The sequence below is a fragment of the Camelus dromedarius genome, chromosome 2 (assembly GCF_036321535.1).
Source record: "Camelus dromedarius isolate mCamDro1 chromosome 2, mCamDro1.pat, whole genome shotgun sequence".
NCBI classification, from domain to species: Eukaryota; Metazoa; Chordata; class Mammalia; order Artiodactyla; family Camelidae; genus Camelus; species Camelus dromedarius.
The window spans coordinates 85,103,596-85,130,554 of record NC_087437.1 but is presented as its reverse complement, the minus strand read 5'-3'; the positions used below and the strand labels follow the sequence as shown (position 1 = coordinate 85,130,554).

The 26,959-nt window shown below is 34.4% G+C and overlaps 1 long non-coding RNA gene across 7 annotated transcripts in view; it reads right to left on the bottom strand.

Annotated features, from left to right (window-relative positions):
- The window catches only part of LOC135323329 (uncharacterized), a 430,798-nt gene that overhangs the window by 206,834 nt on the left and 197,005 nt on the right, over positions 1-26,959 (bottom strand). For 5 of the 7 annotated variants that reach the window (XR_010384767.1, XR_010384770.1, XR_010384765.1 and 2 more), the window contains exon 8: positions 12,717-12,771. The exons of the other annotated variants lie outside the window; for them this stretch is intronic. This is a non-coding gene — a long non-coding RNA (uncharacterized LOC135323329). The remainder of the gene's footprint in view (positions 1-12,716; positions 12,772-26,959) is intronic. 7 annotated transcript variants of the gene reach the window in all.

Genomic DNA, 26,959 nt, shown 5'->3' with positions numbered 1-26,959 from the left:
TAGACATCAAGTTTAGAATCTCTGGAATAACAGGAGGGAAAGGGATCTACTAGGTATAAACAAAAGGAATTTCAAATATATCAATAATGTTTTAGTTATTAAACTCTACAAGTTTAGATACAAGTGTTTGCTACACAGGTACTTTTTTTGTTTGTTTGTTTGCATTAAATGTTTAATTTAAAAAGTAATAGTAGAATACTAAGGCAGTATCTCCTAGGTGCAAAGTGAGCTGAGCTAGGGGATCTGAGAAGACAGTAAAAGCCCTGAAAAAAAGCTGCTTTAGGGAAATGTAGGAAGAGTTAGAGGTGAATAAAAGAAAATCCACATAGATTGATATAATGCCAGAAATGTAAAGGTTTATTTCTACTGAGTAGGTAGATATTCCTTAAAGCAAGAACAGTGCACTAGAGGAGTAATTCTCTTCATCTTCCCTCAGCCTGTCCCTCCTGCCCTTTGTCTCCCTCTCAGTCCAGTTTCCTCTCTGCCTCTACACTCTGGTACCCAAACAGGAAGGCAACTGGCTGATGCTGGGCAGGGAGCCTAGATGCGGACTATGTGAAGTCGCAGCAGTGCTTCACTAGAGCTCAGGTCTCCAAGTCAGGAGAGGTGGGGTGTCCTTGGTCCTTAATCTAATTACGCCAAGATCAACTGAGGATTTGTTTAGTAAACAAGTAAAACTTGATTAAAACAAGGAATCATTTAAGGTAGTAGAAAAAATTAATAAAATGTACTTTGACACTTTTTATCTATAATTGCTCTATATATCACTTTAATTTTTAATTATATGAAAATATCTCAACTATAAATAAATTATGCCTAATGCTTAAAATGAACGAGGTAATAATAGAGCCAAAGCTAAGATACTGCTGTCAACTAGTGGTAGTTTATCTTAATTGCCAGTTCTTAAAATTTGAATCTGTAAAGGGTCAGATTCACTCTCTTAAAATAAAATATTTTTATTAATTACAGTATTATATTACCCTAATTCACAGGGAATATTATTTTCAGAATCGACTCCTTCAAATTCATATTAGAACAATTATTGATATGTAAATTCAATTAATAGTAATTTAAAATAACAATTAACAAATAATCACTTGCAGAAACAAATAACCAGAAAGCAACATAACCAAAGTGATGACTTCTTACATTCAGAATATACAGGCTTTCCATATCAAACTCTTTCATTGTGTAAACAATACAGCCCAACATCAGAATTTCTCAGAATTTCACCTTATACCTCTCTAATTCCCACTGTTCTAATGTGTCAAGTATATGTAGTAATCATTTCTATCACTAGGTGAAAAGTGAATATGAAGTAATCATTTCTATCACTAGGTGAGAAGTGAATATGAACACACATGAAACATTTAGAATATAACAGTGCTGGGCCTGAAGCAAGCAATCGATAATTGCTAGCTATTTGTAATTATTATTATTAACATACATACTTTAGAATGCTTCTCATTTGTTTTATGAATATGTTACCTTGGACGGAAACTAGGTACATAACATGCATTGGACTTTATTTTGTGATACTATAAAGTGAAATATTAAACACTTTAAATATGAAGTCACTTTATGAGTGGAATTCTAGAATATAAAGAATACATAGGAAATATTACAAATACATGTTCTTTAGTTCTCCTTTAGACTCCTGTTTCTAATATCCTTTGCTAAAGGTCTTTTGCTTCTGTTAATTAATGGCTGAGATTGCGTTCAGATTTGAGAATTATATGAAGTTAATTTTAGACTCTCTTGAGCCTTCTATCTGAAGTTCATTACTAGCTATCTGGTCAGGAATTTCTTTTGGTTTAAAGAAGAGTTTCATAGTTACCTGTTGCTAAAAACTACTTAGTGTCTTAGGTTATCAGCCTTTCTGCAGAAACTATTGCTTCTTCTTTCATAAAAGGGATCTATTGTTAACATTTTTAATCTTCACTGACTCTTGTCAAATTATAAACTACAAGTGGTGACTGAGAGTTGCTGATCAAGGTGCCATTCTCTGAGGAGGCTAGCAACATATAATGAGTAGTGTTAACTCTTTTCTGAAAAAAAATTTTAGAAAAACACTTAAAGAGCAAAAAACTAGTTATTTTCACATTCACTGACTAGTCCTGCGTCAATTTTTTTTTAAGGGAAGTGATCGTGAATCATAGTAAAACTGAACAGGACCCGGTAATTTGAAAACAGCTAAGTGTAATATAAACATTGATGCTATAAAGCTGAATAACACTTTTGCTCATTAATTTCCTAAAAGATTGAATAAGTGGTACATTTATTTACACCCACATTTATTTCTTTATTCTTGCATGATAGTATGTAATCGATACTATTGTGGAATTAACATTAAAAACCTATGCACTAAAAGAATCACAGTTTTAAAACAAAAATAACAGTTTAAGGTAAAGATGATAGTGTCTTGCCTAGGGAGTCAGGATTAATTGAAGGCAGGTTATGCATTAGGGGTTGAAATTCTAAGATAAATTATCAAGCAAAGTAATCAAGATGAACAGTTGGAATTAAGTTATCAAACTGGAATTAGAAAAGCAGAGCTCAGAAAATGAGTAGAAGTAGATGAAACAGAGAAGGCTGAAATTAGTTTTATTACGCAATTTTCACAAGCACCAAAAGTCAAAATTAGGGATTGACAAGAGATGTTAGAGTTACAGCCTGTAAAATTTTTATTCTCCACACTTAGCCGAGCGCTTGGCAGAGTGAGTGCTTCAAAGTTGACTTTTAAGTAAACTAGAGTCAGGTCTTCAGATCTAAGAAGAGAGTGCATCAGGCTGTTAAATGCCTGACCAATGTCTCTGATGGAAACGATTCAGTATCCAGCCTCGAAGCTGCAGGTTCATTTTTGTGTATCTAACCCACTTGCTTCCCCAAAGAATACTGACTGCGGGAGAATCAATGTGTCTGTTTGACAACAGGGTACTACTGCCTGCACACCGGCTTTCCAGTTAAAGCACTCCTTCTCACCAACGAAAGACAGACTGACAGAACTGAGGAGGATGAGAATCTGAATAGATTATCAGGCAGTTGTAATAGTGCTGCTCCTTCCTGAAAGGGCGAGGATACCAAAATCCACTTTGGGATGCACTCATCTTTTTCTTTTTTAATGATAAAAAACATTTGGTTGTTCCATTTAAATGTTGCAAAGAAAGATTTACTTTGCTTAGGATAAAAAAAAAAACTACTACAATGTCTCTTAATATAAACTAAGAGCTGTTTTATAAATGACTTACTTTGGTTGTTCCTGATTCTTTAATTTTGGGAGCTGAAATGCAAGCAGAGTGTGTTCTCACATTATAAGAAAGAGGACTGTTCCTCAGCTTTATGCAAACGTAGACAGTCTTGTGATAGAAAAAGATGCTTTACTTGCAAGACTGTTTACATGCTTTTTTGAAAGGTCGTTACCAGTAGATGACAGCTAAGACAAAGGGAACTGCAGAGAGAGAGAAGGGCATGTTCTTTGTTTCACTATTTCACAGTGGAGAAAAGAACATTATAACAGAATTAAATTCCAGCATTGATGTTAACTCAGAAAAACTCCCAAAGTACAGATGTTGAACTGTTTCTGAAGTAATTTGTGGGAAGTGGATTTCCAGAAAACATTAGATGTTTGTTTTCAATGTCAATCTTTCTGCGAAGTGGGCATGTTGAGACAGGAAATTATGAAGAAACAAGCCTTAGGCGAAAGCAGGATTTTTTAGTCTTTACTCTTGACATTTGGGGAGGGTTGTCTCATGCACTGTAGAATATTTGCAGCTTCTATGGCTTCTACCCACTAGATGCTGGTAAACCTCCCCGACAGGTGTAAAAGCCAAACATGATTCCAGGCATTGCTGAAATGTCTTCTGGGGAGAAAAACTGCAAATGGCTCAGAATCAGTGGGCAAGAAAGACACATCAAGAAACAGTTTCTCTCTTTATGCCTTACGATACTAGGGCAGGGACAGGTACACAAACATTCTTGTGTAGAGGGAATCTGAATGTGGATATAAATAGCTACTATATGGAAGTCACTGATTGAACAATAATAATGGGTTCAGGTGTGTTGACTTGGAAAATGTGCACACACAAGGCAGTTATGATGGTTACTCTACCCTATACCACGATGGGTTTTCCCTGATCCATTATTGGAGGGAGTATAACATGGTGCAAACTTTCATGACTACACTATGGCCCAGCAATTCTAATCTGAGATATTTATAAAGAAAAAAGTTTGCCTTCAAAAAGAAAATTTACAAAAATGTTCATAATAGCTTTAATCATAATAAGCAAAATCTAGATACATCCCAAGTGTTCACCTTTAGAAGAATGGACAAGTAAACTGTGACATATTTATATAATGATATACTAATCAGTAGTGAAAATAGGATCTACTAATACACATACGCCATGCATGAATATTAAAAGGTTTATACTGTATGAAAGAAGTTTTATGCAGCAGAATACATAGTGTATGTTTGCTTTCATTCATGAGAAATTCTAGAATCGGTAAAAGCTAATTACATGGATTTAAAAAATAAGAGTAGTGGTTGCCTCAGGAGTGGTGACTGATTGGAAAGGGGAAAAAAATGGAGCTTTCTCAAATGATGGTAATATTCTATATTTTAATGGAGGTTAAGATTACATTCATCAAATGGTATAGTTATGTCATTGTATGTTTAAAATAAGAGAAAGACGCATGAACAAATGTTGATCTCTAATAAAGGTATGCACAGGGAAGTATTTTGCAAGATATGTACTGATATTGTGAATTAATTTATAATACACCACAAAATAAATGAATGGATGGATAGAGAGATGAGTAGCTAGACAAATATGTGATATAGCAATATAGTAGAATATTATGGCAAATTCTAGCTGTGGTAGGCTGGTTCATCAACCCCTAGCTGGATGTCCTTAGGTGCATTAATTAATAATTTGACTCTCAGTTTCTTAAACTATTAAATAAAGTCATCTGTTTAAAAGACTTATGAGCATTTGAGGTGAGGTGTGTTTACTCAGCACATTAAGTAATCCACATGCTTTAATTAAATCTAAATTTCATCTTATTTCAGGAGAGTATATGTTCTTGTTTACTTATTTCTGGGTTTGAGATGGAATGAAAATTACTTTTAGTAACATGCCATGTTCTAAATAGAAACTGATAACATCACAAGGATTCCCACCCCACTAAGATACTCTGTGAGTTATCATATTTCTAATATAAACGATAGGATTGGGGATGAGTATGGAAGTAAGCAATTTAATTATAAAATCTATACGAAAAAATAAAGAAACAAAAAAAGACATTTCTGAAAAGAAAATGGTAGTATGAGGTTGTTGTCATCATATATTAAATAAATTCATAGTAATATTTTGATATGGTACATGAATGCACAAAAAAATCAATGGAAAAGTGGAAATCCCAGATACAGTCACAAGTGCTTTAAAACATTATATGCTTAAAAGTGTCTATTAATGTAAGGAAGAGATACATAATTCAATAAATTTGGGGGCAAACAAATATACATATATAAAAAAGAATAACGATTGGATTACCAAAACAGAACTTATTTCAAAATATCTGGAATAAGAAAATATTTCTAAGTGAAAAATAAGTCATAAAATATTGAAAAATGGATCTATTTTCTTTTTATTCTTAGTTTAGAGAAGATCTTTCTAAATATGACACAAATTCAAAAATTCAAAAACAAAAGTTGAAATATATGAGTTCATAAAATTAAAACATTTTGGTAAATAGAAACATCACAAAGTTATAATAAAATCAATATCAGAGAAATAACATTTGGAACTCACAGGCCAAAGGCTGTTATCCGTAGTGTGTAAGAAATGAGGGAAATATTTATGCATGATAACTCAGTTAGGGAAGATTAATATATCAATAGAAAAATGTCCAAAATCTATCAAGAGATATTTTTCAGAAAAGAAAATACAGTCTTAAAATTTGATTTTTTAACCTAAAAGAAATGAAAAAAATTTTATTGAGATATACTATCTTTTCTATTAGATTGATGATCAAATACTGTACTGTTGGCCACTGGTACTATAAATTGGTGAAATCTGCTAGGAACAATCTGGAGCTATCTTTCAATGTTAAAAGTGTATATATTCTTTGACACAAAAATTCTAATTCTTGTAATGTATATTACAGAGATACCAGTATCTATGCAAAATTAAATATGTATAAGAATATTTATTGCAGCATTGCTTTAAATATCAAATATTTGGAAACCAAATAAGTTCTTATTAATATATGTTGGTTAAATACATAACAGTATAACCATAAATTGGAATATCAGGTAGCTACCAAAAATTATGTAACTACATATATGTATATATATACATACACATATATTCTAATGAAATTATCTCCAAAATATTGTAAATGGAAAAAAAAAATGCAGAGCACTGTGTTTCTTATGCTACTCTTTATTTAAGTATGTGTTTCTGTTGATAGCAGAGCTCCTGTGTTGAACCACTTCAAGAGCATCATTTGCATCATAATCTATGTGAATGGTTTATCTGGATTTTACAGTGCTGAGTTTGTCCTGCAATATGCCCCTGTCCTAATATATGAGATACAATCTCTTTGAAAAAATATACAAAAAGTGGTATCAGAGGTTGCCTCTAGGAGGGGGACTACAATGGCTTGGGGAAAGAATGGGAGGGAGATTTATTTTCCATGAAAACTTTGGTAATTTTAAATTATGTGCTATACATACTAACACCTTTTCACAAAAAGACCAAATAAAATTTAAAATTAATAATAAAGTATTACTATGCAGAATATCCTATTAGATAAGAACAGCTGACTCTCTGCTTTAGGTAAACATTATGACTTACTACTAAATTTCTTTTAGTTGGCTGTTTAACAGTAGAGCACCTTATTTTTTTCTTTTAAACACCAACATGCTGCTTGGGTCTTATTTCTGAGAACAAAGTACCACTTAGATCTAGAATGTCACTTCAGGGGTCACCATATTAGGTAAGCAATATTTCCTTCACGTTTCATGAACGATTGTTTATAGTATTTGTAGTTTAATTTTAAGAAAAAACATCTAGGAGAATTGCTAGTGACCTCCGTATGGGTCTTGCTTCAGATGTAATTTCCTTTACTTTACTGCTGCCCTGAGAATCCAGATTCTTTTTTAAAGCCAGTATATACTTTCTACAACAAATGATATGAAGCTTATCTGCAGTATAGTTTTTGAAGATTGGAAAACAAATCTTAAAAAACAAATTGTTAATAATTCTGAAACCAATTGACTTTCTTAGCACCAAACAAGATATAACCCAAGTTAATGGCTTTTCTATTACCTGTTAATGCTTTGGCTCTTCTGTTTATATAAAAACATTCCCTTAAAAATGGACATTTTTTTCATGATTGAAGAGAAAGCTATTTTTCTTTATTTTTTGCTGAATAATGTTTTTTTCTTTTCTTTAGCTTTTTTAATAGCAAGCAATGCATTGAAAAAAAAAAGTTCAATAACCTACAGTCAACTCTGTGACTTAGAGATTTATTCTAAGTGCCTTTGTTCCACAGAATACCTTTCTGTGTCAGCTATACTGGTGCATCCAGTACCGATGGATTCAATAGAGCTAACGTTAAAGGGCAGAAATAAAACACCAAGGGATATTTTGTTTTATAAAAGGCATTTAGAGGATTAAGAAGTACAATGCAGTATCAAATACTAAAAAGCCAATCTGTTGAATACCAAGGTAAACATAACAAAGAAAAAAGAATGCTCAAATATACACCAAGCATTTTTTTTAATTATAAAATGATATGCAATAAAAACTGTGGTTATAAACTCTTACCAAAGTGGGCACAGAGGGAATATACCTCAACAACATAATACTCAACAGTGAAAAGCCGAAAACCTTTCTGCTAAATTCTAGAATAAGACAAGGATGTCTTCTTTCACCACATCTATTAAACATAGTATTGGAAATCCTAGCAACAGCTATCAGACAAAGAAAAGTAATAAAAGGTATCCAAATTGGAAGGGAAGAAGTTAAACTGTCACTAAATGCAAATGACATGATACTCTATATAGAAAACCCTAAAGATACCACACAAAAACTGTTAGAACTAATAAAATAATACAGTCAAGCAGCAAAATATGAGATTAACACACAAAACTCTGTTGCATTTCTTTATACTAACAATGAAATATCAGAAAGAGAAAGTGAAAAAAAAAATCCCATTTAAAATTGGGTCAAGAAATACCTAGGAATAAACCTAACCAAGGAGGTGAAAGACTTATACCTTGAGAACTATAAAACATCAATAAAGGAAATTGAGGTGATTCAAAGAAATGGAGAGAAAACTCATGCTCTTGGATTAGAAGAATCAATATTGTTAAAATGGCCATATTACCCAAAGCAATCCACAGATTTAATGTGATCCATACCAAATTACCCATGCAATGACATTTTTCACAGACATAGAACAAATTATCCTACAATTTACATGGAACCATATAAGACCCAGAATTTTAAAGCAATACTGAGTAAAAAGAACAAAGCTAGAGGTAAAACCCTCCCACAATTCAGACAACATTACAAATCTACAGTAATCAAAACAGTGTGATATTGGCACAAAAACAGACATATAGATCAATGGAAAAGAATAGAGAGCCCAGAAATAAACCCATGCAGCTACAGTCAATTAATTTTTGAAAAAAGAAGCAAGAATATACAACAGAGTAAAGACAGTCTCTTCAGCAAATGGTGTTGGGAAAACAGCTGCATGCAAATCAATGAAATTAGAACATCCCTTACACCATACGCAAAAATAAACTCAAAATGGTTTAAAGATCTAAATATAAGACATGACACCATAAATATTCTTCTAGAAGAGAACACAGGCAAAACATTCTCTGACATAAATTATAGCAATTTTTTTTAGGTGAGTCTCCAAAGGCAAAATAAATAAAAGCAAAAATAAACAAATGGGATCAACAAAAATTAGAAGCTTTTGCACAGCAAAGGACACCATAAATAAAATAAAAAGACAACCTACAGAATTGGTAGAAAATATTAGCAAATGATGCAACTGACAAGGGGTTAATTTCCAGAATACACAAACCATTCATACAACTCAATATCAAAGAAAATCAAACCCGATAAAAGAATGAGCAAAATTCTTAAATAGACATTTCTCCAGTGAAGACATACAGATGAACAATAGGCACATGAAAAGATGCTCAACATCGCTAATTATTAGAGAAATGCAAATTAAAACCACAATGAGGTAACACCTCACACCTGTCAGAATGATTGTTGTCAAAAAGTCTACAAATAATAAATGCTGAAGAGGGTGTGGAGAAAATATTGCCCTTATATACTGTTGGTGGGAATGTACATTGGTGCACCTACTATGGAAAATATTACGGAGGTTTCTTAAAAACCTAAAAATAGAGTTACCATATGATCCAGCAATCCTACTCCTGGGTATATACATATATATATATGGAAAAGATGAAAACTCTAATTTGAAAAGATACATGCACCCCAATGTTCATAGCAGCACTATTTACAATAGCCAAGACATGGAAGTAAAACAAGTGTCCACCAGCAGATGAATGGATAAAGAAGAAGTGGTACATATATACAATGGAATATTAGCTGTAAATAAACAAAATGTTGTCATTTGCAGCAACATGGATGGACACAGAGAATATCATACTAAGTGAAGTAAGTCAGACAGAAGAAGACAAATATCATATGACATCACTTACATGCAGAATCTAAACATAATACAAATGAATCTATGTATACAACAGAAACAGGATCACAGACATAGAAAACAAACTTATGGTTAACGAAGGGGAAAGGGAAGGGGAGGGGTAAATTAGGAGTATGAGATTAACAGATACACACTACTATATATAAAACAGGTAAACAACTAGCATTTACTGTGTAGCACAAGAAACAAAATTCAGTATCTTGTAATAACCTATAAAGGAAAATAATCTGAAAAAATATGTACATATATAACTGAATCTCTTTGCTGTACACTTAAAACTAACACAATATTGTAAATCAACCAGACTTCAATTAAAAAACAAACAAATAAACAAACAAAACTGTGTTAGATCATGCAAAGCATTATGTATCATGATGGAGAAGATATACGAGTTTGCATTTTCTGAAAGTACATTTTTCAATAGTATTTTGATACCAAATAAATTAAATTTATATTTCTAAGTGAGCATTTTGTTAATGATCATGTAGAATTAAATAGTATTTTATGCTAACATTTTAATTTTTATTTTATCTATGTAATATATCTGATTTTTCTATACACCTAAGTTGAATTAAAGATCATTCATCCCTATTCACACATAAGAAACTTAAATATAACTGTGTAACAGATCACATAATAATGTCATTTATTCATGCGTACATCTGAATTTGTTCGTGTATCCATCTACTCAGTTATTACTGTGTGGTATGTGTGTGTGCAGTGTATGTGTCATATATGAGAAATTATAAAGGAAAGCCAATGCGTTAGTTGAGAAAATTAAGAGAGCTCTCAACTCATATCCTGTATCCATTTTTCTTTTTCCCATGGGGTATAGAAACTTTTTTTACTCTTTTTTAGTATTATTCGCTTACAGATTGTGCACGTTACAAAGATATATTTCCAGTCATTTACTCATACATTAACTTCATGGATTGTGTTTCTTATTGAGCACAGTTTTTAATTTTGGTGTTGTAAAGCCATAATTTTCCCCTTATGATTTGGCTAATATTTGGCTCACATAGAAATATTAGATGTGAAATTTTACATATGGTGATAAAATTGTTATAGAAAAAAAACAGTTTTTATCACTAAATAAATTAATTACAATGATGTGGTATTTACCTTTACCTATAAGGTGATGTTATTTAGCATTTTGAAATAAATAATTGGATGTATATAAAGCAACATGGATAGCTCTCACAAGCATAGCTTTGAGTATTAAAAATAAGAAATGGAGAGATATTCAATGTAATGTAATTTATGTAAATCACGCTATATTTATTCAAGGATACACATATAACTAATGGGAGCTGTAGAAGACAAGTATTTAATATATAAGAAAGGTTTCCCAAGAGAGTGAAGAAGATGGCAGTGTGAATAAAATATAAAGTGTTAAATACTGAAAGAAAGCAACAAAATGTTCTTGACTTTTATCAAGTGATAATTATTTTGTGACATGACCCTTGGGGTAAAAACAACTGGTTACTGTGAAACTGATTTCCTAAAAAATGAAACACATGGAGTATGGCTCCAGGTTGGAATTTGCACTTAAACTGGTAATAGATGTAAATGGCTAACTATTTATTTAGGTAGAAAATGATGAATGCCATATCAAAGCACGTGAATATTCATTTATACATCCTGTTGAAAAATGCTTACAGAGTGCCCACCATGATCTGAGATTCAGGAGAGAACAGAACAGCCAAGCTCTCTGCTCTCATGAGAGTAGAGAGTGAATAAATAAATACTCTACTGCACAGCAAACACCGTAGTTCACAAAAGATGAAGATAGAGTGATACGGGAGTGATTTTTTTAAGATTGCATTAAGGAAGTTCTCTGGGAAGAGATGACTTTAAGCTAAAATTCTGTAGCAAGAGGGAGCCAGCTATTAGCAACAGGGAAAAACCATTCCAGGCAAAATGAGTAGAAAGGATCTGGGCACCTTTGAAAACCTGATAAAGTTCTAATGCCTAGTGGACCAAGAAAAGGAAAAACTACTAAGAGTCTTGAGAGATATAGAGGGAATAAACACATAGAGTTTATTTGCCACGCTAAGGGAATTTTATTTAAATCTCAATATGGTTAAGAACTATTAAAGTGGTTAAAGAAAGGAGTGAAAGGATTATCTAATTTACGTTGGTAAAAGGTCGATATAGATGCTGTGTTGAGAATGGACGGTATTTAGACACAAGTGATATTAAAGAGACTACTAGAGAGTAGGAGTAGAGGGAGGACATCCAATACCTCACTGAGCTTTCTTCCTTTTTCAGCCAGACCTCCTGGAAGTCCTACCTAACTGCTATGGCTGGTATTTCATTTGACTAGAACTAGGTCACATAACAGCATCTAATGTTGAGAGAGACTTGAAAATGTAGTCTTTTACTTGAACAACTGGCATTCCCTTACCAAAAAAAAAAAAAAAAAAAAAATGGATATAGTATAATGGAAGAAAGGAAGGTGTAAAAAATAGATAGTAGATAGGAAAGAATTCAACATCTGCCACAGAAGGAAACACAGTTCAGTTTTGGATATAGGGTTGGGGATGTGCAAATGAAGTTCTAGAGCAAGATACCTGAGAAGCAGAAACCAACTGTATTACACAACTAGGATGATTTTGAATACAAAAATCAATATTACTTCCCTTTAACTTAATACCACTAGCCCTGGCCTTTGCTGCAAAGTGGGATTTTCTAAAAAATATACAAGCCCATGTATCACACTTCATCTCTACCTTGTTTCCCTTTTGCCATGTCCCCACCTTAAGAGTCTCACACCAAAGAAATATGACCCAGTCTGCTGCTGAGAAGCTATGTATTTTTTGTAAGAATAAAACATCACCAGCTGACATTAGGTAGTGAAGAAGTAAGGATAACATATTTGGATCCTAGACAACTGAATTCCAATAAAGAATGTCATGACAGAGTTGAGTGACCATTAGCATGTACCTTACCTCTCTGAGCTTCAGATATATCACGTCCACTACAGAATGTTCTTGGAGTAGGTGCCTTCAAGGCCATATCAGGGAAACAGATAAGAAAGAGAACAATGAGAAGGCTGAATTTTAGGTCTACTGCCCTGTTGCAACTAGGCAATTATACTTGTACTGCTTTTAAACGATGGAAGCAATGGAAGTTTTCATTTAAATAAAAAACTCAAGGACATCAAACAATTTCTAAGTCCCTTTGAGCTATAATATTCTATGATCCTATGATTTCCCAGCAGGTATTTGTATTGCCAAATATGTGTCGTAACTGAGATAGGAAAATATGGCCCAGTAGTTTTAACCACTAGGGACAGATAGGTAGTAACTACACAGAAATCATTAGCAAAAGCTAAAAGACAATGTAACAAAAAGCTCATAGTTATGGGATTCTTATAGAGGAAGGACGTTATATTAACAAAACAACTTGAATTTTTTTTACCAACTCAGAGGGTTTTTATCCATACTTAACTGTATTTCCTTCAAATACTATTTGAGTTTAAAATAAATCATTTTCTTAGACATCCATGCGAATGTAAACTTCAGAAGTATCAGATATTTTTATTTCAAAAAAGTTAACTGATTAATATTAAAGAATGCATCACATTTCATATCATTTACATTTTTAACTAAAACACATGCTTCTGGAATCCAAATTCTGAGAAAATTATATGAAATGTTAAGTATATTTACTTCAAATTTTAAGATCTTTCTATTTTGCATAAACTGAATTTGTAAATGGTGGTAATCAGGTAAACAATAGAACGTAGACTCAGTAAAAACTCTAAGCAGGTTTTGTGTCCAGCTGGTACTCTTTAAATTTTTTATAACACAATATAACATACAACTATCTGAATTCATACTTCAGGGAAAAAAACAAGTTTGAGGATCTTCAGGAGTTTTAATATTCCTATCAAATCAAAAATAGCAAGACCCTCACTAAATAACTCTGTGACTAGAGAACAAAGGTGATTACAAATTTCCAAGTATTATGTATGCTGCTTAACTCTTGGTATTGCTTTTTGGCTTCTATTAAAGACAATAAAAAATCCTGGAGGCATTTTTAAATTGGTTTTCACATTCACCCATATTTGTTTAATTAGTATTCAGCTTCTTCATTAATGAGTAATGTATGATTAAGCAAGAAATGCTTTATATATTAAAGGGAGAAATGCTGAATTTTATCCTCATGCAAATACCAGAAGCATTTAAATTCTTCTATTCCATTGGGACCGATATTTAGTATGATTTTAGCGTATTACTGAGTACATAATGCATGCAAGGTATTAGGTCATTTATATATATTGTTTCCTTTAATACTCAAAACAAACAAATGATTCACTAGTTTTATATACCTATATGTACCAATTTTATAAGCTTCAAACATCATTAAGCTAGACATTTTAGGTAAGAAAATTTTTATATAACATCTTTTTTTAGTTATCAAAAATACATAACTATCATAAACAGATGAATTAATTTTAATGTTAGAAAACTCCTAATAGCTGATGTAATTTTAGATTTTAAGCTTATAAGCATTTTCACATACTTGATTTTGTATAATAATTACAACAACATGGAAATTTATGCAATGTCATTATACATTTTTTTAGTATAAATAACCTTAGATTGATAATTCATGGCATGCACAAATTCACACTGAGAATAAAAAGTATTTCTGGAACTGGTCCTCTAACTCCATTTTCAGTATTAAATCTACTGTCATACACCTGCAATTTGTGGTAGAGATGTCTGTATTTCAAATGGTATTCAATGAGATATTCTTGAAAATGATTCATATTTGTTATGTATCCATTTCCTCTTGGAAATACTTTTCTGTTTCTTTTTTTTTTTGGGTGCTATTGTATCAGTAAAGGTATATCAAAGGACAAATGTAAGACATCTTGAAAAAAGAACAAGCAAATTGCCACTCTCCTGAAGGCTGCCATGTCTTTTGAAAAAATAAAATAAAATAGATATCTCAAGTAAAAATTCAAACAAAATTCATTTAAAGGATGTGAATATATCGACTAGTAAACTAATTCAACCATTTCTTTCATTTTGTAACCACTGTTAGTAACTCCTCACAAGTCAAATTCCACGATCATGATTATACTTTACATTATTATCATGATTGCTATATGTTATGTAATCTTTAGACTACATGTTATAACGTGTATTAAATATACATTGAAGTATAAATTAAGCATATTGCTATCAAAGACATATTTAGCTGCAAAACTGAGAATTTTTAGAACTATTATTTGCACTATATTTTTAAAAATGATTTTTGAACATTAAAATATACAGATACTTGAAGTATTTTTTAAAATATTTAGAACTTTTAATAAAAATATTTTTACTTATCTAGATTTCAAAAATAACTTAAGAATGTTATTCATAGATAATATAAAATATATGTAATTTAGTGTATGAGTCTAACTTTTATAAACATCATATATCTTATCAATTTTAGACAGAGTTCATAGTATCAATTTATTATTAAAAAGATTGTGTTCCAACTATAAATTTTAATAATCTTAATCATTGAGTCATAGATGAAATAGTTAGTGACCCACTGGAATATATCTAGAAAGATTTTATTTGTGGATTCAGTCAATATATTTATTAATAAAAATATTACTCTATATACTAAAATATATGTATTTAAGTGTCAAAATGAATCACCTAAAACTTTAATCACTTTTAAAAATATCCTCTTGGGAAACAAATTACCAGGGTCTTACACATTACTCTCCACAGACACCAGCTTTGAGGCACTCGACTGTGTTCTTAATGTGTGGGCATTTATCACCTTTCTAAAATGGAAGATTATATGAGATTATTTCAAATGTTCTACATTATTCTATGATTCCAAGAAGCAATTCTTTATGGAGGTCCAGACAGAAGTCAAATTTACATTAACAACTCACTACTGAAAGACTGGCCTTCATGGAGCATGTCCAAACTTTGAATATTTTAGCATTTACTAATCTGGATGCTCAATTACCCAGTTCTTTCTGGTACATTACTAAAATCCATTGTCCTTACTAAAAGTTCATTTTAGAATTTTATTGATATGTCATGAAAAAGAAATTAACAAAGTCGCCACTGAACTTTATAAACAGGCAGATATTTAATGTTCATTTTTCTGATACTCATAATGAAAACAGTTTCTGTGGTGAGAATAAATAATTTTTATAAGATTACACAGCAATAATCCTTCAGAGTAAAAACTATTGGTATAGCAGTTTCAGTAAGTAAAAAAAATCCTAAATGCATCTGCAAAGAGAAACTCAGATAAGTGCTATTTATTTCCAATATTTTGAAGTCCTCCTCTGTGCTCTGCAGTGGAAATTTATCTTTGAATCTTACACTATCAAAGTGTGTGATGATTTTAAAGTATGTCTGCACTTTGAAGAATTTTATATTTTTTAATTTATATAAATTACAGAAAATTTAAGTGTTTCTAAAGTTTTCACAATTTCAAACAAAAAATTTAAATGTTTCACCAACTGAAATAAACACTAACAAAAGTACTTTTATTTTATCTCATTTCTGACATTTAGACAATAAAAATATATTAGTGAAAAGCAGATCATGATACAATAATTTGGTTTGACAACTATTTTAAATTTGTCTTGTTCAAAATAACACCTGGCTGGCAGTTCATGAAATAATATTTTTCAATTTCCCTCTAAAATACATATGTGGATATTTTAAGGCAAAAACTCATATTCCAAAAAATTTAACCTTATTTATATAATTTATGTAATCTGAAAGATTTTAATACAATTGTATGAGATTGGCTAAATTCACATGCTCTGTTGGTTTTGATGCAGGAAAACAGATGTGGGGCATGAGGAGGGCTGTGTCCCAGGTCTCGGTTGAGCCCCTGGGACGTGCCCTGCTAAGAGTGGGTCCTTGGCTTCATGCAGGAAAGAATTCAAGAGCGAGCCACAGTTGAGTGAAGGTAGATTTATTCAGAGAGGTACATTAAAAGGCAAGAGAAAGGCCACAAGGTGTGGGGGTTGGGTGCTCAGATTAAAAGTAGGTACACATTCCATAGACAGAGTGTGGGCCTTCTCAGAAGAGGGAGAGAGAGGGGCAGCCTTGAGACTCCGTGTTGCTGGTTTTTATGGGCTTGTTGGCTTCATATGCTAATAAGTGGAAGGCCCAGTCTAAGTAGCCCGGGGAAGGGGCTGGAATTCCCAGGAAGTTGGCCATTTCCCACTCTTTGACCTTTTGTGGCTAGCCTTGGGATTGCCATGGTGCCTGTGGGCATGTTATTTACCATGTTAATATATTACAATGGGTGTATAATGAAGCTCCAGATCTGCTAGAAGTCAAATCTCCCACCATCTTGAGCCTCAAGGCCAACTGGGGGTTGAATCTTTTACCATTTTGATGTTAAGTGCTGTAGCATTGAATGGCTGTGCCCTGCCCCCTTCCTTTCTCAGTTTCATTAAGTGGAACTGACCATCTAAAAGATGATTATCACAGTTTCTGTTATGTGAATGAAAATACTGCAATGTGAGTGAAAATACTGCAAACATATCAGTAAACAAAGAATGCTGAAACCAAGTCATCAGCAGCTGCTGCCATCCCCAGTGAGGACAGGCCTGCAGCCTGGCCTCTGCAGCCACTCTCAATGGTGCACTCTGAGGGGACTCAGAATAAGAAAGGATAGGATACTGGCCCTAGATAGCTAGGTGCTTGTCAAAGGAATGAATTCAGTGAGCCCAAATGTTTGCTTCCTCCCATACACAGAAAAGCACTAAATTCTTTAACTTGAGATGCCTGGCTTTCTTTAGATAACAAGCAATCTTCCATTTTTCCAACTACCTGGTCTTTGTTGTAAAGCTCCTATATATCCTAGCTCCTCCTCTACCTCTTCAGAGCAGTCCCTCAGAGCGATCTGAGAGGCTGTCATCCCGGCTCAAGTCCTCCCGCCAAATAAAACACAACTCTTAACTTTTAGGCTGCGTGTTAATTTCAGTCGACAGTTTGTAAACACAGGTTAAAGCAAGTTGCTAGAGGAATATTCATTTTCCTTTAAAGGTGAAGAATTGAGCAAAATTCTGAACTGATTCATCGGACTGTTTTCTTCAGCCCATCTTTCTATTAAGAGCAATTATAAAGAAAAAGAAATCAGTTTCTTTTGTAATAGCCTCACACAAAGTTTGAGCTAGATATTCAGCAATTCTGGATTCACATGTCACAAAATTGTTGGTAAAACATTTTACTTCATATAGATTTCTTTGCAAATTGTTCAAATGCCAAAGATCGGTTACATTAAATGCACAACTGGAAAGACAGAAATGTCGAAAAGAGAGAGCAGCCTCTCACAATGTCTGTTCTATATAATCTGAATGAGAAAGCTAGTATCAGCAAAGGGAGGTGATGTAATACTTGGCCAAGGTCAAAGGTTTCTTGGGCCACAGGTTTCCCCTGATTTACCCAGTTTCAGGTTATTAGCTGGGTGGTCTGGGAAATTCAGCTGCATTCCTTTTTAATTAGCAAAATACTAAATGCTACTTAATGTGTTTTAAATTAGAAATAAATATTTTCCTTTTTAAAATCTAAGATACGGCTTCACATTCTACTCTAGAGTTCATTAGTTGAGTGATTTCAGCAGCAAAATGACAAAGCAAACAAAACTTCAGAACCTTCTTTCATTGAAAGTAAATGAAATCATTTCTAAAAAGTGAATATAATGTATTAAAATGCCCTGGGTTTCATTTGTCAACTGAAATAAATGCACAACCTAAAAGTTGAGAGTTATGTTTTATTCAGTGGACAATTCTGGCGACTCAGCCCAAGATGACAGCCTCTCAGATAGTTTTGAGGGACTGCTCCAAAGAGGCAGCGGAGGAGCTAGGATACGTAGATAGGAGTTTTGCAACAAAGACCAGGTGGTTGAAACACTAAAAGATTGCTTGTTAACTGAAGAAAACGAGGCATCTCAAGTTAAAGAATTTAGTGCTTTTCTATGTATGGGAGGAAGCAAACATTTGGGCTCATTAAATTCTTTCCTTTGATAAGCACCTAGCTATCTAGAGCCAGTATCCTGTCCTTTCTTATTCTGAGTCCCCTCAGGGTGCACCACTGAGAGTGGCTGCAGAGGCTGGGCTGCAGGCTTGCCTTCACTGGGGGTGGGGGTGGCGGCAGCCTCCGATGACTTGATGGCTTCAGCATTCTTTGTTTACTGATATGTCTTGCAGTATTTTTCATTCACACATTGAAGCAAGGAAGGCACGCTGGCTCAACTAAAAGGATTTATTAGCAATTTATATTTTTTAAAAAACTTGTAAATTTGAGATTTAGCATCTTCTGTTTTTAAGAATAGCTCAATACTAAATATTTTTTTCCCATCCAAAATCCTCAGCAGATTATTTCTAATTTACATTTGAAAAAAACAGGCCTGTACATAAGCCTCTCTGACTATATCTGACCTGTACCTCCGAGCATCACTTTTTGGTGCTCCAGCTGGCTAGGATTTTCTTTTCACTCTTAGAAAAGCAAAATAAACCTAGTTCTTTGTTACACTTTATTCAAATATTTCTTGCTACTCTCCTTTCTTATTTAATCAGTTTGATTTTGGAATGTGAGTTGTCTCTGAATTGAGACTTGGTCTAAATTTATTATCTTAGGTTTTTCATAAATGTCATTTACTTATCCTGAGTTTATTCTCTATGCTATTGTTTCCCCTCTGTTCTCCCCAGAATCCCACTGCGGGAGGAGGAATGGGACTCACAAATGCTTGGGAGTTTTGTCAGACTGCGATTTTACTTTTTTGAGAAGGCAGTAAGTGTCACGAAAGTTCTGTTCACAGTGTGGAGCATAAGAAGAAAAGTAGAAATATTGGTTTAAAAAAGTCTAGGAAGAGAGGCAGAGAGCTGAGGCAGTTCCCCAAATCTCCTGCTCCCCCAGAGAGGCAGAGAGAAATGTTTGAAAAGTTTCAAATGTCCTTCAGAGAGAGCTTGAAAGGTGGTAACATAGTTAGCAAATTCTCATGAATCTTGAGGACAAAACGAGGAACATACAAGGGCTGATGACTGGAAACCATGGCAGGACCACATATAGCTTAAGGAGTAACAGTGAAGATAAGCTAAACAGGGAAAAACCAGAGACAGCAAGTGACATCTCACTAGCTTAGCATCAAAGATGGCCATGGACCATTCACTTGTTCAGAGACACTCACTGTGTAAGCCTCCAAAAACCAGATGTCCCCCTCCAACTCTGGGAAACAAAGCAAACAAGGAAAAAGTCTCAATTACCTGTTTATAATTAACTGCTCATAAAAGCACCAAAACAACTGAGCTTACATACAGGTGACTATTTTTTTCTTCAGGTGAAATGGAGACTCAATATCATAATTACATTGAAATGTTAAAGATAGTGTTATATCTTTTCTACATCTGAGTTGTTTTAGGCTTATGAAAAATAATTCATGTTCTCCTACTGACACTGAACTGTGTCAAAAAACTCCACAAATTTGAAACTTAAAATGTTTTAAAATATATACCAGAGCAGACAGTCTTATTAGAAACAAGAGACTACAGGAATTTGCCATAGAGATACATTAACTGGAATTTAAGAGAATAATCTAGGAAAATCAAGGTGGCTTCAGTCAAACAGTATTTTAGTAAGTAAAGAGTAAATGAAGGCTTTAAATTCTGAGGAACTCAACAATTCATATAATTTAGGATGGAAACTGAGCTTACTATAAAACCCCTTCAATACGATGTGCTTGCAGTTGACAAAACCTGGTCTTTTCAAAGACCAGAGGAAGGAAACGCTAACAGAAGGCTGAAGCTGAGCGTGAGGGAGGAACTTCTGTGCTTATGCACTGATGTTATAGAAATATCCCGCAAGGAAATAGCTCCCAGGGTGACAGGAAGGTGCCTCCCGTTCTGCAGCTCTCCCTGAATACTGCCCTAGACTCAGAGGATGGAAGGGAGGCCCGGTGGGAAATCCGCCACATGCAGGCATCCCTGTTGTGTCCTGGGTCTGCTGGACCACGCCGTCCGTGTCGTGGGCTTGTGCCGAGGTTCCTCCGTGCAGGAGGAGCCCTGCCCTGTTGAGGGGGAGAGAGAAGGGGAAACAGTCCTTCTTCCTCAAGGTCCCAGGGTACGGAGGACATTTCTGCTTCAGGGGTAAACCTCTGGTTTCCTTTCCTTTCTCAGACTTTACTAGGGAAAGGAATAGTCAGAGCACGTTCACGTTAGTCTCTAGAAGGAAGCTGTGAGAATTTATTTTTGTTGCTATAGTTTCGTATTGTTATTGTTACTAGTCCTATTATTATTATATGGTAATTATTATTATCTTCTCTGTAGAAAGCACATGTGCGTTGGGTTGAGCTATGCGGTAAAACCTTGCCCCCCCCCACCTGATGACAAGCTCAAGTTATTCAGTTTCGCTAGTGCCGTACTTTAATTTAGACATAAAGTATAAGCATGTCCATTTGGCCACAACCAGAAGCCACATTTCCAAATCGGCATTAACAGCAATATAGCCATCTGTTCTCTTATATCTTACAAGTCAATTTGATCCAAATATGAGAAAGAAAATGTTTCATTTATTGTCTTTTATAACTCATGCCTTGCCTGTTGTATACCTTTATAACAAATGACGAGTATGTGTGTGTGTGTGTGTGTGTCTAGTTTCAATCCAAGTCATGTTTGATAGTTAAAATGGACTTTTACAACATAAAGTGATGTTGTATCCAATGCTGGCTTTGGGATTTGACAAACACAATTAACTTTAGCTCAGGACTCACCAACAGGAGAAAATCAATTATTATCAGTTACAGAGTACTCACAATAAATAATCAAAAGCAGCTTGGCCTGGATTCAGAAGTTATTAGGAGGCCCTGTAGGGAAGTGAACTGATTGCATAGAGAAAAAATTAACCTGCAATTGAAGACTAGGTGGGGAAAGAGACAGCAGTAGATACAGCTGTGCATGTAAGATTCTCTCTGCTGTGGCTTTGGCCTTTATTCTGCTTTGCCTCATTAGCCTAAACAGCGTCACCTTTCCAGCACCTGCAGCTGCACGTGAGGAACCCTGCACGTGAGCAGTCCTGACTGTGCTTGCTTGTGCCCCCCCATGCTCACCTCAGGTTTGTTATCTGTGATTAAAAGGAGCATTGATTTTCACATTTCTACTCTGTGATGGAAACCTGACAACAACATCAGCGAAGTCCCTCTTCTTCTTTTAGGTGAGGGTCCAGTCCTCTCCCTTTGACACAAAATGTGTTAGAAAATTAGAGGGAAATTTTCAGATTGACCAGGTAAAAACGTGTAATTACTATGAGAAAGCTGAAGGCTTTTCCTTTACACCGTCTCTCTTCTACTCAATATCTTTTTCACTACTTCTATTCAAGGTGGACACCCTCCTTTTTCTTTTGGTAGAAATCTTGACCGTTTTCTCACTATCCTTACAAACACTCCTATTGCGTTTGGCATGGTATCTACCATGTTCCAGTGCTCCTGTCCTCTCTCTTATTGTACTGCTCTCTCCTGCTTTGTAGTGGACACCTGGGGTCTCTCATGTGGGCCAAAGTTTCTTAGCACACAGTTCACTCTAAAGGATAGATGCTTGCTGCAGGCAAGAAAATAAGAAGAAAAGCAACACAACTAGAATAAAGAATGAAAATACCCTTTAAGAAGCTTAAGATGCTGTTAATGTTATCCAGTCATTACCTCTGCCACTTAAGTGTTTCAATCATTTGCCCCCTAGAGTATATTGAAAATTATATCCTTTCCTGCTTTCTTGTATCCCTAGTCTATGCTGTAAGCCTTTCAATTCACCTTTTCTTCATTTCCCCACTTGCTGTGATTGTAACCCTCAGGTAGAGAAGATGTACATTAATCTCCAGGGCACTGTACTTATTCACAGGCTACAAGAAATTCCGTGTTATGCTCCCAATCAATGTGTACTAGAGTAACTCTTCCATCTTTACTCTGAGTCTTCGTAAGACTCAGGCAAGTTCTTATAAGTTCAGTGATAGATACTGTGTTTTGCTCAGAATGGTGGCATCTCTCTTATGCTTGGCATCTCACTGCCTTTATATATGTACATAAGTTTATGTATACTTTAAATTTCCATTCACGGAAAATTCATCGTTACCCAGAAAACCATCTTTCACCCAAAGAGGTTCCTAATGAACCAACTTCCTCAGTCACTGCTAGTGTGTGTCTGAACATAGTTGAAAGTCAACTTGGTTTCCATCTATGAGAATTACAACAATTTCTCTTGCTTTCCTGTTACAGGGAATTCATGTATCTTTTCTCCCTGAGTGTCATTTTCTTAACTATCCTGATTCCCTGTAATTATCTTCATTTTTTTTTTAAATTTATTTTTCCCAGAATTTTCTTCTTCTTACCTTTTTACCTCCTTATTACCTGTAGAATAATCGTCTTTGTGGGAATAATACGTGATTCTGATACTCTCAAGAATTACTAAAAACAATTTTTGTTAAAGATTATTATTTAGTCCATTATCCCTTACTGAAGAGTGAGGGAAGAGAGAGAGAGAGGAGAGAGGGAGGGGAGGGAGGAGGGGGGAGAGAGAGAGAGAGAGAGAGAGAGACACTATTTGATTTCACATTATGTTTAGGGATGTATTTAGAGGAGCAAAATGATGACTGAATCTCCCAGCAATCCACAGGCAGAAGAGGAGAAGGCAACGTAGAAGAAAGAGAGAATGCTTTATCTATATCATCCCTTCTCCCATTAGTGAAATTTGATCCAGAGGTCATTAATTCCTCATACTTCACTTCCAAGTCTTTCACTTACAGACGCTGAGTGAGCCTCAGAGTATCCTGTGCTCCAGTAGCTCCAAGAGAAGTCTTGGAGTAAGAGCAGAGTCTCCTGTTGCAGGTGGGAGATGACGCACTGCTGGTTGTGTCCATGAGCAGTGTGAAAAACTATCTTTTCTGGTGAAAGGCTCAAGAACAGGGTCTGAGATAGGGGTTCTGTGGTGGGAGACTGATTGAGGGCGTATTCTTCAGTATAAAGCTTTAGGTTATGCAGTAGAGCAGACTACAGAAGCAGAAAAAGATGAGCGATAATGGAATCACAGCCTTGGTCTGACCCAGAAGGAACCATATGCTGAACCATAAGCATCACACAGTTGACCTCTTCCGCTGGAGGCAAGAGAGTTAGACTTTTGAGTCCACATACCAGTCCATTATTGACAGTAGGCTGTCCTGGGAAGGGTAGAGAGGATAAACTCCCAGCTGAGGTGGTTCCCTTCAGCTGAGAGCAATATCCAGGAGAAGCCTTTAGGAGTCAATACTTAGCAGTTGGGAAACAGGTATACTGGCTCAGTAAATTGTACCTAAGAGCAGCTGTTTCAAGGGGCTCTTCTGCTGCCCTCCAGCCCACAGCACAAACTCTTGCTTAAGTGTCTCTGCTTCTTAAGGAGAGTTGCTGTGGCCCAGAAAACAGAGTCAATAAATGTGCCTAAACTAAATCTAGGTGAGATCACTATTCTGCAAGATTTCTTATTGTTGTTCATATCATTACAAGGCATCTGTAACCTTATGCTGGGGAAAATAACACATGTATACTGAAAATACATAGTATTTAATGAATGCTACAGTATATCATGAGAGAAAACCAATTTGTTAATATAAAGAAAGTGGAGTCCATGGAAATAATATGCAGAGTGGTAGTAATATTTCCCAAATAGTCTCTTTGATGGTGGAGACAAGGTAAACACACTGACTGGCTTAAGGTACTACATTGAAAGTAGTTCTTTTTCTTTATTTTTGAAAGCAAAACTTTGACATTACCCATAGGAAATGTTTTTCTCAATGATTCTCTATTCTCCCCCTTTGTATCTTTATCTCCTTTACAACTTTAATTTTAATTCACTCTCAACTACTCCCAATGCTCAACTTCTCACACCCATAATTCTCATGTGTAATCTACAAAGCATCTCATATTCTAATCATTTGAGCTCCTCTTTCTTTCAAGTAACTTCCCTTTCTGTCTTTTTGTCTGGGCCCAAACTTAACTATAGTATCTCTACAAATGGCTCAACTTAGTTTAAGTTTTACCATATGTGTATCTCAATAGCTGCATTCATATTTATTTATTTTTTTCAACATGCTGCTTACTTCTTGGACTTGAACTTGAACATGGTTCTTTTACTAATATTAAGGCCCTTATTTTAGAGATTTAACCTTCAAAGAAAAATACATTCACATCCTACTATCATGTTTCTGCATAAAGAAAGAAATAAGAGTTTTTTTGAGAATTACTATTAACCAATATTTACCACTTGTTTCTGAATGCCAGTATAAGAATTTCTACATGCAAATCAGGTAGAACCTTTAAAAGTAAACTCTCTCCTTCCTGCATGACAGGAGGTAGCTTTATAACTTGGAGTAAGTTACCTGCCAAAGTTTGTCTCCTACCCTCCCACGGAAATTGGGAGGCAGGGGCACTGTTTTCCTCGATGAGTACATTTCAAAGGAAGATACTCTTGACTAAGAAATTAACAGGAGCTTTTAAAAAAGATTTACATCTCAAAGGAGCAGCTAAAGGATTTATAAGTTTTCTAAAGTATATCCTCTAAGAAAAGGGAGTTCAGGAGCCTAAAGGCAAAAAGAAATTTGTCTAATGTGTAGTCAAGATGAAGAACAACAAAGACACCTTGGATGGAACTCGCACTTCCTTCCTATATCTGTTCAAATGTTTTCCATCTCTTTTGCTTTTCTTGGCTACTCTCCATTAAATACCACCTTCCCCTACTTCCAGTACTCCTTGTCCCCATTGCCCTGCTTTACTTTTTCCCTGAAAATTATCACTGTCTGAATCATATACTTACTCTGGGTCAGCTATCTATTGCCTCAGAACACAGCATAACCAGTGGAAACCCTCAGTAGCATACAATAAAGGGGTACAGAGAGTCATTACTTTTTAGGTTCCCCACCAATAACAGGTGGTGAAGTGATAAATGAGATAAATATTGTCTGTGCCTTCAAAGAGCTTACATGTTTACCTGTGTGTAGGATGTTTTCTGAAGCCCTAGTTATCTTTAAAATATCCTTCTATTGTTTTAACCCATAAAAGACAATTTAAATGCTAATACAATTGACAGATAATATTTCTCCTCCCTTGTCATTTGAAATGATTTTTGATTCTTTATGGATAATTAGCCTGTATATTTGTGACCCCTCTTCCCTGTCCCCATTCCAGCTTCTCCTTTATCTCAGGTAATTTTTAAATTTCAATCCTCTGATTTTTCCTTATATTCCAATTGATCATTTTGTTTTATTATTTTTAAAAATTCTTTACAAAAAATGCTTGAGCTGCATTGGTTCCCTCCACATTAATCATATGCTCTCTCTTTGTTTTCATCTTTATTCTACATTTCTTCTGCACTTGGGGAAAATTTTGCTTACCACTACTAACTTAATTTTCCGTAGTAGTAATTCCCCTTGTTACTGCATCCAATTCTTTAACCTGTTAGTATTGTTGAAGGTATATTTTTTTTCTTTTGAATAGCATGTTAGAATAATAGATTGTTTCTTTTTCAATGTAAACTGTCCCCTGCCCACTACACAAGGATTAAAATAGTAACTTCCAATTAACCTTTGCAGTAGTAGGGGTCTCTTTTCTTTCTTTTTATTTCATTGTTTTCATAAAAATAACATGTTGTATAAAAAATTCAAGCAGACATTCATGGCTGGTGTTATTAGTCGTGGTATTATTATTTTTTGTTGGCTCACTGGGTTTTAAAAAAGGAAACTTTTTTGATTCAGCTTAATCATTTTCAAGGAAAATTCTTCAAACTCTGATTTATTCTTTGATTATTAAACTTTAGTGATTACAGATTGTTTTGTCACTGTCTCATTTCCTAGTAACTGAATTAAATCCAAATCCCCTTCTAAGTAAACCTACAGGATTCTACACATTAATTTCCAACTCTGTTGCCTTCTATTCCTTTGCACATAATCTTTGCTCTAAGCACAGAACTTTTAACTAATACATAAGATCATCCCACAAGTTAATCCCCTGCAGGTTTGTACAGATTACTACTTGGACCTGAAATGTACCACCCTTCTCTACATCCTGTCAACTTTTAAAATCCTCAAACATTTATCTCAAATATTCCTTCTTCAAAAAACTTTCCGATTCTTCCAGCCAAGTGTCTTTGTGTTTCTCTTGTGAGACTTTGTCATGTTTCTTACATTGT